General features: G+C 44.8%; 1 protein-coding gene across 3 annotated transcripts in view; it reads left to right on the plus strand.

Annotated features, from left to right (window-relative positions):
• NAV2 (neuron navigator 2) overlaps nt 1-13,998 on the plus strand; it is a gene marked incomplete at its 5' end in the record, with an annotated part of 768,636 nt that overhangs the window by 502,708 nt on the left and 251,930 nt on the right. The gene's annotated exons all lie outside the window — the stretch shown is intronic.

Genomic DNA, 13,998 nt, shown 5'->3' on the forward strand with positions numbered 1-13,998 from the left:
CCAGACCATTCACAACGTAACCTTGACAAGTGACATTCTCTCTGGCGTGATATGCTTAAGCTCTGATATTATAACTTTAAAAAATCTTTAAAAATCTATTCTGTTCTTGTTGCATGTCGTGCACATAATCTTTGAATGAAAATTCATGATCACTGTTGAGTTCAGGGAGCATTGAATTGTGACACAATCTGAGTGCTTAGTTTTTCCCTTAGAAATGCTTTTCAAATATGAGTATTTCCACAAAGATTGTATATTATCAGACTCTGTTAAGATGATGCTAATACCTGTTTAAAATATGAAGATGGCAACTGAAGGACGACCTTTTCTCCTGGACGTTAATTTGCTTCCAGAAATCTAAAAAAAAGGCATAATTTGTTTTCTAACCTCACCCTCCTCCCTTTGAGTAGACACAATTGGATAGTCTCATTCCAGAATACACTGAAGTGATTGGCCTTCCTTGGGTTTACTGTTTAATTTTCTGAATTGTTTGTTATCCCAGTGAGTGGACAAGATAGCCTTTTCGTCAACTTTTTATCTAGATACAAAAAGTTTCTTATTATAAAGAGGAGTGAGTGTGCCTGGCGGGGGCAGAGGATGTCATTTTTCACGTTAAATTCTGAAACAAGTTTCTCTTTTTTTGTTGTTCCACTGGAGATTTTGTTTCTTTTTGTTTCATCCAGAGAGCAGCCAGTCCTCACATAGGAAAGTCCCCATGCAGACATCTCATGGCTGCTTTGACTTTTGGAAAAGCTTGGCTGCTATTTTTGCCAGAGCTACTACAGCTGTCTGGTGTATTAATAATTGAGAAAATTTGGAAGATAGAAGACTTAATTTTAGTGCAAGCATTTTACACATGCAGTCATAGCTTCTCATGAAAGAGATGTAGTATTTCCGCCTGGGATAGAGACGGATGTGTTTGTCCCAGCCCATTATAATGCATATGTACAACTGACAGTTTAAAGTAGTGAACCTTTTATTCTGTTTGGTGCATTTGTATTTTCTGTACCTTCTGTTGGAGATGTTTGCTGTTAAAGTCCACTTTCAAGCTTACAAGATAATACCGTCACCTCGGATTCTTCTGTGCCAATTTAGTTTATGTAAATATGTTATGTATAATGCTACATAGCACCAACGCAATTTTGTGGTTTCTCTGTAACTCTTTCAGCTATGAAAGTATTGGGTTTTTCTTCATGGACTGTGTTTTTTTTTCTTTCTTTTTTTTTAAGAACACAGGAATATAAAATCCTAAAATTGTCTGTGGTAATTAGTTCCAGCTCAGGGGCGGGGGGGCAGACAAGGTCTGGTGGTAAAAGTGGCAGAGAATAATTCAGCAGACAGGATGTGAGTCCAGGAAAATGTCAGAACCTCCACCACAGTCATTCCATTCTGTAGGAAATGAGAAAGGCGATGATAAGGAACTCGGGGCCATTGTCCTTTCACCTACATCACAAAGCAATGACAAATCCATGACGCAGAACTCACCTAGGGCACACAGGAAGTGCTGCTTACACACAAGCACGGGTGGTGTTCTGGCTCATAGGACACCTGTGTGTATGCGTGTGTGAGCACATACAGAGTTAAAGCATCTCTACTCATGGGAAGTATCATTTGGGAAGATGGCGTAGCAGATGAGCCACCATTTCTAGATTCCTAGAAGGTTAAACTCCCAATTAGTCTATATTTAGGGCAGCCAATGATAAAGATCTGTTGTTGTTTGCTAAATGTTGCCTGTTTGGAGGAGACCAGAAGGGAACATATACGGAGAGCATCATGTTGGCAAAAGGAAGATGATGCACAACGAGAGAATTGGAGAGTGTACCTGCTGGGAGGGTAGCTATGACTCCACTGAAAATCATCAGCATAGGGTTATTGTGCTCACAGAACACAGAGCATCTTCAGAGGCCTTAAATAACGGAGACAAAGAAAAACAATTTTTGCTTCAGAGCAGGGGGGATGGGTGCTATTTCAGTTTTCAAGGGGCAAATTATTTCATTAGCTAATCGGTGGGTAAGCACGAGAGCTTTAGTTTTACAGGTGGGGTGCCTCTTCCTCCTCTCGTATCCCCCTCCTCCTGGCCTACCAGGCTGCCCGGAGCTCTCTTCTCCAACTCCTGAGCTCCAGGCTCTGCTTCAAGTTCTGCTGTCTTCCCAGAGGATGTGGAAGTGAAAGCAGACCCTTGTGGCATACGGACTAGAGAATTCCAGAGGCCTTGAGGCACAAACATTATGGGCATGGCACTGTATACTTTTAGCCTGTCAGTCAGCACACGGTCACAGAGTGCCGACTAATGCCAGGCACTGGACTAGACCAGGGTGAACAAGATGGGGTCCCTGCCCTCAGGGAGCTCAGTGATGAGTGGGCAGGAGACCAGAGAACAATTAGAACACTGGAATAGTGCAACTGCTCCCATAGACATCTGTGCATGGCACAGTGGGGGCCATTCCACTCCAGGACAAGGGGAGGCTTAGGAATAACTTTTAGGGCTTGAGTCTTGAAAGGCAAGAGGGTTCACCACAGGGAGTGATGAGTGGAAGACGATTCCCATTTCTGGAGATTCTGTTCACCTGAGGATATCCTGGACCCTGCAGAGGAAGGTTTGGCAACATTTGTTCATGGCTCCTACCGTGTGCCATCAGCTGTGTCTGGTGAGACTCTTCTGGCCTCTCCTCAGTGTCAACCCTTTGTCCTGTCGTATCCGAGGTGAGGAATAGGCCATGGAAGAGACCAGAGTGCGACAGACCCCAGAAGCATGGTGGTCTTTTCAGACTTGGGCCAGGTCTTCTGTATTCATCGTCACTCCCCAGGTGGCAGCGCCTCAGGGAACAGCCCCACTGGACCCTGGAGTGAAGTTTTCTAAAGGAAAATACCCATGGCGATCAACTCCTGTGGATGAAAGTTGAACCATGGGATGTGAGAAATGGTGCTTAATATTGTTAATATCAGCCCTCACAGGCATCCACGCGGTGCTTTAAGGCCTTTCACTCTCCTGGGCACACTTGACCCTCCCGCCGCTGCCGTAGGCCAGCGTATTAAGAGACACTGGTGCCGGCAGCTGGAGGGCTGTCCCCAGGGAGAGGCAGAGCCAGGACCTTTGGCATCTCCTGTCACCCTCTCGTGGCCCTCGTAAAACAGGACTGTGCCTGCAGCCGAAATGCAGAAGCGTGGCAGTGGCTTCCCTTTCCTGAGCAAGCCTGGCCTCGGCTTGTGTTGCTCTGTTTCACTCTGACATAGATGCTTTGGGGGCCAGATCCTCGGAGACGGAGCTGTAGAAACAACATTCCCCCCACCTCCTCACCCCCCCAGCCCATCCATTTGGCCCTTAAATAGGTTTGCGTATGTGCGTCAGAGCTGGTTAAAATGTTTCGTCTGTTTAGCATTGCCACGGCAACCCATGGGGCATCTTTTTGGCTTTCAAGTGGCGTGTTCAGCAGGGTTACGTGTGTGTTTGGAAGGAGAAACATTGATTGGAGCACAGCCAGTGGACGCTGGGGCTGCCACTGCCTTGCGCCTTGAACCCACTGTGCTCCAAGACGCTGGCTCACTTTGGAGCCTAGGAAAGGAGCAGCAGGGGGTGGTTTTCTTTTTTCATCCTTACTATTTTTTTTTTGTTTTTGCGGTACGCGGGCCTCTCACTGTTGTGGCCTCTCCCGTTGCGGAGCACAGGCTCCGGACGCACAGGCTCAGTGGCCATGGCTCACGGGCCCAGCCGCTCCGCGGCATGTGGGATCTTCCCAGACCGGGGCACGAACCCGTGTCCCCTGCATCGGCAGGCAGATTCTCAACCACTGCGCCACCAGGGAAGCCCCTCATCCTTACTATTTTAAGTGGTTTGGCTTTGCGTCGTTGATTAGAAGAGGTGCAAAGTTAGGAAGGCTGCCTGTCCTTTCAGGTACTTTCAATGGAAAGCCCTGGCCTGTTTTCTGCTCTGGCCCGGGGTCATCTGGGACCTCGCAGTGCTCCCCACCTGCCTGCCCACCTCCTCCTGGGCCCTCAGGGAGTCCTGCCTTCTTCCCTCAGCCCTTCTAGACCGAGGGCCTGCCTGGGCTTAGGAACCAGACAGGCCACCTTCGAGTTCCTTCTCTGCTCTTCTGTGGCCTTGAGCTAATTATTTAACCTCTTGAAGCCTCTATTTCCTGTTCTATAAAGTGGGATTGATAATAATATGGACCTCATCAAGTTTTTGTGAGGACTAATGAGGCAGTCAAAGTGATAACGACGGATGACAGTAATGATGATGAAAATAAACCATAAAGCCAAACAGTGTTTGCCGTGTGCCAGGTGCCGTCCTAAGTGCTTCACAAATATCCTCTTAGTTCATCCTCCCAACAGCCCTTTGCGGTAGGTGACCTCATCACCCCCCTTCTCCATAGCACATGGTCAGCCCTCAGTCAGCGGTGGTTTCCCCAATGATGATGGTTTGTTTTAGTAGCCATTCAGGTACTGGGGGACATGGAACCCTTTTGGGAAATCTGAGAAGAGCTCCCGGCCCTCTGCTCCCCGGATCACACATACCCTGGAATTTTGCATACGGCCTGAGCAGCTCACGGATCCCAGAGGCCTCTGGGGATCCACAAACCCGCACATTCGATGCCCCTGCTGCTTAGGGCGCTGGTCTGCTCGTCACTGTGTCCTTTCAGAGGCCCCTGTGGAAATAGCCAGCAGCTAGGTTCCCAAAACAAGAGGAATTTGCTCTTAGACACAGAAGGACAGGACACTGGTTTTCAAACTTCTGTTCCATGAGCAGAACCCCCCCCTTTTTTCCCAAATAAAATTGTATGTGACACCCCACATGTGAAAGTGACAAAAACTGCATTAGTGCTTTACATAGGATTAGGCAGCCCAGGGAGGGCCATCGTAGCATCTCCCTTTCACCTGCCTCTTCCCTCCCCCTCCCCACTGTCATATTTGCCCCTGAAGGCCCCTTTCAGAAGGCCAGCCCCTGAAAATACACAGTGCGGTGAAGCCTAGGGACCCCCTACCCGGGCATCAGGTTCCAGCTCTGGATAGATCCAGCCCATTCTCTGGTCCTCCTAAGTCTCCTGTAGGAAAAGAGACCATCAACTAGGTCATCTTCACCTCTAACCTCTGGAGGTTACAAGGCATCAGGGCTAAGAGCATGGGCCCTGAAGGTCAGCTGCTTGTGACCCAGGGCATGTTCCTTAGGCTCTTAGGGGACCAGTCTCTGTAACGGGGTTAGTAACAACACCTGCCTCCCAGGGTGGTTTTCAGGTGTGCATGAGACCATCTGTATGACATGCCCGCAGGCTGCTGAGCACAGAGGAAGTACACAGTTGATATTAGCTCTTAACAGGATGGGGTTTTTCAAGATACCTCCGTATTTTTAAAGAAATAGATGTTTCAAGACTGGCCAGCCTACCTTTGGGTGAGAGGATTACCACCGTGGCCCTGGCTAACCCACTTGGCCTCCTGGCACTGTACTTCCTCCCCCGGGAAATGTGGGAAGTAACAGCCCTATGAATAGGTGCAATTATTGTTTGTATTTTGCACGTGGAGACTGAGCTTTAAAAGTTTTTTTTTTTTTTTTTTGCCTCAGACTACTTGCCTAGGAGGCAGACCTGGAGCTTGAACCCAAGTTTGTCTATTTGGAGAGCCTGTGGTGGTCCCTTCTGCAACAGAGAAAGGGCATAATAGTCTCCACCTCACCAGTCCCTTATTTCTCGCTCGTGAGCACAGTAGAGCCAGCTGGGTTTAGCTGAGAGTTAGTGAGAAGGGAGGAGAGTGAGTATTTCTGGAGATTGCCTGAGTTGACCTGTCGATGGGAACTCAAGAGCTGAAAAAGGGGCAAGTGGCCCCCAGTGAAAGGCAGCCTCTTGAGAAGCCCAGGAAGAGCCCTGGCGCCAGGTACCTCCGACTGCGTTCTGCACAGAGCTTCCTGGGCCAGGAGAAGGCTGTCTGTAACAAGATCAGGTTTCCAGCCCCAGTGACCTTGAGCCCTCCCAACAGCTGCCAGAAAGCCGGCCACATGCCTGGGGAGTGTCTGAGATCCTTGGGCAGCTGAGTTGCCTCTTCCCTGGGCCCTTGGACCTATTTTTACATGGCCCTAAGGGCACACACGTTACAAAACCAAGAAAGAATGAAGGAACTGTCCATGGGCCCCTTAGAATTTAAAACAAAGTGGAGAGTCCAGGGCCAACATGGGCAGGAAGCATCCACTGCTTCCCATTCAGGGGGTACATCCAGCATCACTGCATGTGTTGTGGCTGACATTCTCTTTCAAAGATGGCGGCCATCTCCATGTCTGTCTCTTACCGCTTTGGTCACCTCTCTGTTCAAAACCATCATTGGCTCCCCATTTACCTCTCCATACTCTGAGCACACAATAGAAGGGGCTTCACAATCTAGTTACCACCACCTCCTGCCACTTGGCCACTCAAACTCTATACCCCAGCCATACTGGAACTTGGGGTGCCCCGAGGAGGCCCTGTACTTTCATGCCTTGTACTTTCATGCCTTGTACTTTGATGCAAGCTGTCCAGTCTGCCAGGAAGACCTGATGATTGTCCCACCTGGGCAGTGTAACCTTGAATATTCAGGTTAACTGTTAACTCAAGTAACTGAGATAATTAGGTGGCTTTTGTTCCTTGTGTCCCCAGGTGTGAAAGCATGTCTCATAACCTGCTCTTTGTGGTTGTCTGTTCAGTTGTCTTCTTGAAGGAGATGCTGTATCTTTCACCTGAGGATCTAAGCACCTATCACTTAGATGACTAGCATATAGTAGGTGGTTAATAAATGTTGGGTGGATGGACGGACAGATGGAAAGACCAAAGAGGGAGCTGGCCTGGATGTGTCCATGGGGCACATAACATACTGTTATTCTCATATCATTATCTACTGTTGAGCAGTGATTTGAGCGCTGGGTGTTTACTTGGAAGTTCTTTATGGGATTTAAGAAATGGATATTTAGCACTATTCTAGAAGTGTCTTTCCTTCTCTTAATTCTTTTCTCCCTTGGTTTATCCAGAGGATCCAAATAGAACATGGCAGCTAATTTTTCGTTTACTGAGTTCTTTTATGTTGCTTGAGGTAAGCATTTTTAGACATCTTTACAATTACCAGAGATGATAACATTGATAATAAAAAGGAAGATAATTACTGCTCTGAGTGATTTACATGTTTTAACTCACTTTATTCTCATGACAACCCTATGGAGTAAGAAATATATTTTGTTCATTCCATTAAAGGGTATGGAGATCTTGGACCCTGATGCTATTTGCTGTGCTCTGCCAGGGTCCAAATGTGAGGCACGTTGAGGAACATCGCATTCTTTCCCCCTCATACTGTAGAGCCTAGGGTTATTGCCTTTGTCCCTGATTCTGTCCGGGTTTTTATATAATATTAATAGCAAATACATATACAGTACATTGGGGCAATGTTTTAGACATTTTATCTGCATTATAACTGGTTTTATCTTCATAAAACCCTATGAGAGCAGGTATCTTTATTATTTCCACTTCACAGGTGAGGAAACTGAGGCAGAGACAGGTTTAGTAAGTTTCCCCAGGTCGCACAGCTAGTAAGTGACAAGCCTGGGGTTTGAACCCTGGAAGCCTGGCTCGAGAGTCCATTCCCTTAACTGTTATGCTAGCCTACATATAAGGAAATAGATGGAAGAGGAGAAAATGACTGACGTGGAAGTGCAAAAATTATATTTGTAATACTGTCTCCTCGTGTAGGTAAGGGCAGAGCTTTGGGGTGAGGCATTCCATCATGGCAAGGAGATTTGGGATGAAAAAGAATAAGCATGGGCTCTGGAATCAGGCAGACCTGGGTCTCACATACTGGGCAGGTGTGCTGGGCAAGTTACTGAAAATCTGAGTCTTTTTCCTTCTCTGTAAAAGGGAGATAATTATGGAAGTTGCCCCCAGGGTTGCCAGGGATGAATGAGAGACGGTATTAAAAGCACCTGGCTCATGAAGAGAGCACATTAGACTGTCATTCCCTTCTCTGTTGACAAGTCACATATTTCCTAACTATTGTGCATTAAAAAGGCTTTTCGTATTCAAAAAGTAGGTACCAGTGTGGTAGGCTGAACAATGGACCCCCAAAGACGTCGACATTCTAATCCTCGGAACCTGTAAATATGTTCTCTTAAATGACAAAGAGGACTTTGCAGAGGTGATTAAGTTAGGGATTTTGAGACAGGAAGATTATCCTGGATTATCTGGGCAGGCCCAATGTGACCACAAGGATCCTTCTAAGAGGGAGGCAGGAAGGTGTGAGAGAGATGTGACCGTGGAACATGGAAGCAGATCAGAGGAGAGAGAGGAGGAGAGGGAGGGAACATGGGGAGCGTGGGGAAAGGGGAGAGGGAGAGAATGAATGAGAGAGAATGAGGTTGGAAGATGCTACTTGGCTGGCTTTGAAGATGGAAGAATGGGCCATAAGCCAAGGAATGCAGGTGGCCTCCAGAGCTAATAAAAAAGACAAGGGGACAGATTTTCCCCTAGAGCTTCCGGAGTAGATGCAGCCCTGCGGACTCCTTGATTTAGCCCACTGAAACTGATTTTGGACTTCTTTTTTTTTTGTTTAATTTTTATTGGAGCATAGTTGATCCACTCAGTTATACATATACATATATCCACTCTTTTTTAGATTCTTTTCCCATACAGGCCGTTACAGAGTATTGAGTAGAGTTCCCTGTGCTACACAGTAGGTCCTTATTAGATATCTATTTTATATACAGTGGTGTGTGATTTTGGACTTCTGACCTCCCAGAATTTTTTTTTTTTTCTTTCGATCCCCAACTGGGGATTGAACCTGTGCCGCCTGCAGTGGAAGCATGGAGTCTTAACCACTGGACAGCCAGGAAAGTCCTTATTTTTTTTTCCTCCCACAATTTTAAGATAATAAATTTATGTTGTGTTAAGCTACTAAGTTTGTGGTCATTTGTTACAGCAGCAGTAGGAAACTAATACACTTTGGGATTCAAGCAAAGTAACTCTAACTGTATTAGGAAGCTGTTCGGGTTTATAGCAGAGGCTCATTTTGCCACTGTGTGCCTGTTAAGTTTCTGAGTTGACTGGAAGTTGCCTCCCTTGATAGAACACTTTGGAATGGAGTTTTGCACATCTGTACGTTTACTGCAGGTCATTGCAAAGAAGTGTGTGAAGACAGAGGCCCCCATTTAGTTTCCAGCACTGTGACCATATCATGGGCTGCCTCAGATACTGAGCTCAGATACTGGGAGTGGCAAGTGCCATTTCGTCTATTATTTAGAAGTGGACACGTGGTGTTCCTGATGTGAATGTAAACTCAGGAGTAAGTACTATGCTCCCTAACGAATGTGTGTTTGTCTTGTAATTAATACGACATTTAAGCACACTTTATGAGAGACTTATATTTCATATGCTAGGTAATCCCGTCAAAGCTTTGTAGTACATATAGAGTGTTTTTTTTATCTTTTAGTTCAATGAAAAGCTCCATATTTCCAGCACCTGGCCTAGTGCTAGGTACGTTAGGAATGCTCAGCTAATCTTTCTCAGATGAATGAGCCAAACAGTAAATGGTCCAGCCATCTGGGAGCTTCCCAGAGAGTGGGACGATGGTACCCCTCAAGGTTTCATATGTGAAATACTAGGCACTTTAAAATGCTATCAAGAAACTTAAGTAATGCTAAACCAAGAAATTCCCAAATCCAATCTTTTATAAAAGTGTGTGGAAGTGATACCATGATAACAGATGATTTTCATTAATAAGGGAAGGAGTGTTTGGAGGTTTGGCAAAACCTGCTCTAGCCACTGGGCTCCAGCTTTAGTGAGTAGGAGAATCACCTGGAGGGCTTGTTCAAACAGTACTGGGCCCCACCCCCAGAGTTTCTGATGCAGTAGGTCTGGGAAGGAGCTGGAGAATTTGCATTTGTAACAAGCTCTTGGGTGATGCTGATGCTCCTGGTTTGGTGACCTTACTTTGCCAACCTTATCTTAGAGCTGAATAAAAAAACTTCTTTTGGGATATGGCTGTGCAAATATGCATTTAAACATCTAAGTCTGCAAAGTTCTTTAAATTTTTAAAAAATAATCTCTCTAAAGGTTTATTTAATTTTAACTAATTTTTTAGGAACGCTATGTATTTTTGATTGAGATATAATTGACATATACCATCACATTCATATCAGGTGTATCAACATAATGATTCGACATTTGTATCTGTTGTGAAGTGATCGCCACAATAAGGTTTAACTAAATATTTTGAATGAACCAATCAGTTTACTTTTTGGAAGGATAAGGACGCCTTAGACAGCCTCTTGTCTGAGAACTGTGGTAAGTTCTAAGTTGATAGGATCTGAATTGTGTCTGCAGCTGTGGTCTTGGAGTTTGCAAGTGTCTTCTCTACCTCTTCCAGTTCACTTAAGCTCTGTGACCCTTGGTTTCCTCCATTGAAAACCCAGGTGATAATCCTTTAGCACATTGTCCTTAACTACCTGCATCCCACCAGACTTCTTTGAGGGCGGGGTCTCATCTCTCCATCTGCTCATACCACCTCACATCTGGTGTATGCTCAGTGAGTATTAACGGAAGAAATCCCCATTACACCTACTTTGAAACTGAGGCATTTTGAGTGGCAACATGTGGTGCCCTGTAAGGTTAAAGAGCTTAGCAAGTATGTGGATGGGTGGGGAGAGAATAGCTTCAGATCTTGAGCTGAAAGAGAAATTGGATGGTGATTTATAACCATGTAGATTGTGGTTTATATAAAAGCCATCTGGCTTCATGCTTGGATCCATCTCCCTGCATATGTCTTCATGGGGTTCTTATGTTTCAGCCTAGCATCAAAGGGGTGTTTTGGTATGCATCTTTGTTTTTTATTTTTTATTTTTTCCCATGAACTAGAACTTAGTAAGGAATTCCTGTTGGCACTTTGGTAAGGCATATTTAGCCTGTGGTGTCTGCGTGTTGGGAACTGGTCAGTAGGTGAACGCCAGTGTGCTCACTTAAGCAAAGGGAAGAGAACAGTGGCCAAAAAGCTGAGTTCAGGTCCCAAAAGACCTTTTAAAACAAAAACTAAACAGCTGCCAACCATCCAATGAAAATCAATATACTTCACAAACAATGATCTTCCAGCTTTTTTTAGGAAAAAAAAATGGCAGTACTGGATTGGCACTCCACAGGCAACAATTGGCTAAAACTGGATAGCAGCTGTCCTCTTTAGGTAGGTGTAGACTGCGTTAGTCATACTCTCACCATTCCCTATTGTCTTATACCCAGCCTCTTTTACTTAGTTTTTGCCTGCCTACCCCCTGCACACATTTGAGGTTTTTGACCCCCAAACCATTGTATTCTTATAAGTATCATGAACTTTCTCAGGTGTTCTAAACACTGGAATATGGTAGTTTGAAAAATCCCTGTTATGGGAGCATTTCGACATCAAAATAATGCCTGTGGTGTTTATATTGGTTTAAATAATTCCTGCCCTAGAAGATTTCAGACACTATAAAAGAACATAAATATCTTCCACAAAACATGTCCAGAAGGATGTGGGAGAAGTCACTCCTTCCTCTGCAAAGTGCCCTTTGTCTTTCTGATGTAATGATTGGGTTTAGTTTAGATGGATTGATTACTTGCCTTGTCTTACTACTGCAGGGCCAGGGAAATGACAAAACGGGGTGGTCATTTTTCTTCGCCTCAGCAATAGTGAAGCTGTTGCTGCTCGGTTGTTAATGCCCCATGTTTGTGTAGACTTCAGAGCTTACAAAACACTTTCTAGTAAGTGTTCGAATTGCAACTGTGCCATTTAAAACCGTGATTTTAGGAAGACACTTTAACACTCTATGCCTCCATTTCCCCATCGGGAGAGTGATGATAATACCTACCTAATCGGGGCTTCCCTGGTGGCATAGTAGTTAAGAATCGCCTGCCAACGCAGGGGACACCGGTTCAAGCCCTGTTCCGGGTGGATCCCACATGCTGCGGAGCAACTAAGCCTGTGTGCCACAACTACGGAGCCTGTGCTCTAGAGCACGCGTGCCACAACTACTGAAGCCTGTGCGCCTAGAGCCTGTACTTGGCAACAAGAGAAGCCTGCATACCACAACAAAGTAGCCCCCACGCGCCGCAACTAGAGAAAGCCTGCGTGCAGCAACGAAGACCCAACGCAGCCAAAAATAAATGTTAAAAAAAAAAAAAACCTACCTTATCTAACTGAAAGGTGAAAAATAACTGAAATAATAATGTACAGAAAAGAATCTAGCCCAGTGTTTTGTGTTTTCTAAGAGTGTAAATATTAGTTTCTTGGGAGGGATAAGAAAATGATGATTATCCCCATCTTACTGAAAGGAAAACTGAGGCTTGGGGAAATTAAGTACCTTGCTCAAAGAGAGCCAAGAAGCTCTGAGAAACCTATGGTTCCCCAGACTTCACCTCTGGTCCTGGGAAATCCTTTATTTCCATCTCCCCTTTTAAAATTTCCTCTTTGTGATGGTGCCCTCACAATGCCGATGACGACCCTGTGGCATGAGTTGGCTTTTCCTATGGAGTAGATTCCCACATTGGTGCGAATGTGGTAACAGTCATGTAGAGTTGCATAGGCAAGAGGAGAAGGGTAGGTGACCTGGGCTACCCTTCACTATTGTGAAGGAGGACTAGTGCTTGCCTTTTATGGGAAGTTTTGAGATGAATCAGCTTGGAATGAAAGTCTTGCCCTGCCCCACTTTGCTTCTATAAGGGGATGGTGCAGAAGAAATTCTTAGAACTGAAGCATAGGGCCTTTGAGGGCTTAGCTTGTGAATGGGGTGTTTCTTCTGACTTTATATATATATATCAAAGTGTATCATCATCCGTCTTTTGAAACTCCTGTGAGAGACACTTGCAGAGATTTGATCCTGAGTTTCAGAATTTACATATGCTTTGTTTATCAGTGGCTATAGAGTGCTATTTTTATGATCACCTGGCAGTATAATTTTAGCTTTTGGAGGGAAGCATCTTCCTAATATATTGATAATAGGTAGAACCATATGAAATGGCCAGTGTGTAACCATTTTTACCTACAGAAATGGCAGTTTTATCTGGTTCAACTGAATACCTGACAAGGATGGGATGAGTAATAGGTTCCCATTTTTTACAAGAATTGTCACTATTTCTTCACAGGTGCGTTAACGATCTTGTAGCCTTGGGAATCTCAAGGATATCCTATAATAAAGACCTTCCTTGTCTTGTTTGTTCTCCTCTTTCAGTGACTTTGACCACACCTCTGACATTCTGGCTGTGGCAGTAAGTAGAGTTGAGAGTTACTTTAATTCTTGATGATATTCTTACTTACTTTTAATCTCATATAATTTTTGGTTGGCAAGTAGCTCTTTGCCTTGATCACAGATTTTGGAATTTGAAACTATTGGCCAAATCTAGTTTCTTAGTGTATTTTGTGTACTACTTGGAAAATCTCCCGCATTCTATATTACTGTCCACTAGGAGGCTGTAATTCAGGCTCAACTCTTTAACTATACCTACAAACAGCTTTTGAAATTAAAAAATGGATTGAAGTGTAATGTATGTGAAAGGTCCTAGTATTATGCCTGGCATATGGTAATTGTTAGCAACATCTGGGATTAGAGTGTAAACAATGGTGATTTTTTTTTTTTTTTTGCCCACACTGAATGGCTTGTGGGATCTTAGTTCCCCAACCAGGGATTGAACCCAGGCCCTCGTGGTGAAAACGTGGAGTCCTAACCACTGGATTACCAGGGAATTCCAAAATACGCCATTTCTTTTTTATTTTTTTAATGGCGATTTTTGAATTAAATCTCCTGCAGAAATTAACACTACAGGTGATACAAACAAGGAGAGGATAATAGAACAGTTGGCTTCCTTCCGGCCATCATCACAGTGAGAGAGCAAAGTCTTATAGGATCCTGAATTGAGTATTAAAGCATTTAAACTTACCTGCTTGGCTTTGCTTCCCTGGTTATCGATGCTGCCAGGATGCATCTTGCACTTAGGGACATCATGCTATCCTTGGAATTGCGGGGTAGGAATCCACGGATCA

The sequence above is a fragment of the Hyperoodon ampullatus genome (genome assembly GCF_949752795.1).
Source record: "Hyperoodon ampullatus genome assembly, chromosome: 7".
Taxonomy (NCBI): Eukaryota; Metazoa; Chordata; class Mammalia; order Artiodactyla; family Ziphiidae; genus Hyperoodon; species Hyperoodon ampullatus.